Genomic DNA, 2,210 nt, shown 5'->3' on the forward strand with positions numbered 1-2,210 from the left:
TCATTTATTTTTTGTATACATAATTTTACCAAGAATTCTTCATAAGTTTTGGTTTCGGTAATAGCTGGAGAAACTCAAGTTATATATATATATACATATGTATATATATATATGTATATATATGTATGCATATACACACACACATATATATATATATATATATATATATATATATATATATATATATATATATATGTATACTGTTTTAAAAATAATAAATAAATAAAATTGTTATATACGTCCAAACAAATTAAAAGGCGACTTTTTAAGTAAATAAAAATGAGCTTCGAGGCGGAGCCAATATTAACCGTGTTTATCGCGTGAAAAAACAACAAATAACAAATATATATATATATATATATATATATATATATATATATATATATATAATCCAGTTACGGCAAAATCCAAATATATAACTTCAAGAAAGTTAATTGAATTTCTTGAAGTTATATATTTGGATTTTACCGTCACTGGATTAATTATCTTCCACCAGACTATCCGGTCCTGGATATGAGCTTAAACTATATCCGATGGTGAGGCCCCAGCTTTCGGGCCTTGGGGAGTGTGGAGCCACCCTATAATTGCCATTGCTCCCAGGTCCACTCTGACCCGGAGTGGTAGTACCTGTTAGGGTCCCAACTGTGGGTTAAATAGAATCCGATTAAAAAAAAACAAATATACCCCATTAAAAATCGTTCCTCAAAATAACTAGATTCGGCATTAAATAACCTGAAAAAGGTTGATATGCCGTAAAACAAAAACAACCAACCAACCACCAGACTATCCATTCATGTGTAATCACCTTTTTCTTCACCATATTCCCACTGCTTCACTTTTTTGTTATCAAGTAAGATGTTTGACTTACTTGTTGTTTCATCAAATAATTTTGCATACAAAATCCGATCCCGTATTTTGCTAATTCCTACCCTTCGAAATTCCGCGGATTAAGGGCTATCCACTTATCTAGTGTTTCCTATTCAGATTAAATATGTTTTAACTCATTTCAAAGTGTTTTTAACATGTTTTATTAACTGTTTGCTCGTATTATAAGCTCTATCTCCTATTTGGTTTTATCGAGCTTTTACATCTGACTGAGTTAACTTTATAACTATTAATTCTTTAATATTTATAATATACTGTAATTTTACCATCTTGGATAATTTTGGTAAATTTAATTGTAATTTTTATATTGTATATATATATATATATATATATATAGGCCCTTAACTGACTTCAGTCGGGTCTAGGCAAAAAGCTTACTAGGCATTGTAATCATCTGTGCAAACGGATATGCAAAAACAGCGAAAATGAAAGGATATAAAGTCGGCAGTCTAGCAGGAAAGTAGAGATATCAACACAAGTAGAAAGAGAAAACGAATTGAATGGCAATGATAACTCAAAATTCAAATAATTAGATTTTCGTGTCTTTTTTTATCTAGCTTTTATTAAAAAAAACGATCAACACTTGATCGGCACTGAAATAAAAGATAGAATTAGGATAAAATGCTTTCAGTTTTTTGCATCATTCGTAATCGTCTCGCCATTTCGGGAGGATGTTTCCGATTCGTTTAAAAAAATCTCAATTGACCGAGTTGGTCACGCATCTCTGTTTCCATCATCGCCGTAATATCCAGAAGGACTTTGTGCCGCTTGTGACAGAAAATTTTCATCCATCATTGCTCGATGTGCGATTAACGCGATTAAACCCTTTTTTTCAAGCACAAACAAAACGCGTTCTTTCACGCCAACGTCAACGGAACAAGAGAGAAAATCTTTCTTTCTTTTTACCCCTTTTTGCATTGCTAACGATCGGCACGTCCGTTACGCCATTCGCCCCTTTGCTTCAATCGTGCATCATATATAAAAGTAGAATGTCTGGCCGTTTGATAATTTCTGGTCGCCTACATAATCCCTCACTCTGATTTATTGGCGACGTTTACAGTTGCCGCGTTGAGTCAGGGCACCGCATTATTGCTTCTTCCTTATTTCTCAGGTGTTATTCGTCACCCCCTTCCCCTCTTAGGAAAGAAAACGACGGCGAGTCTGTGAACTCCTACCTATTCGCTGTTAACAGTCTTTTCTTTACAGGTCTTATATGGCTTTGGTTTCTTCCACATCTCGCTTTCTGCCGAGCCTGTTTTCCGGGATACATCGGAAAATCATCCTGGATATTCCTTAATAAGGACACTCAGCCCCTTGTGTCTCTG

Source organism: Euprymna scolopes, chromosome 5, assembly GCF_053919585.1.
Source record: "Euprymna scolopes isolate OS-2025 chromosome 5, ASM5391958v1, whole genome shotgun sequence".
NCBI classification, from domain to species: Eukaryota; Metazoa; Mollusca; class Cephalopoda; order Sepiida; family Sepiolidae; genus Euprymna; species Euprymna scolopes.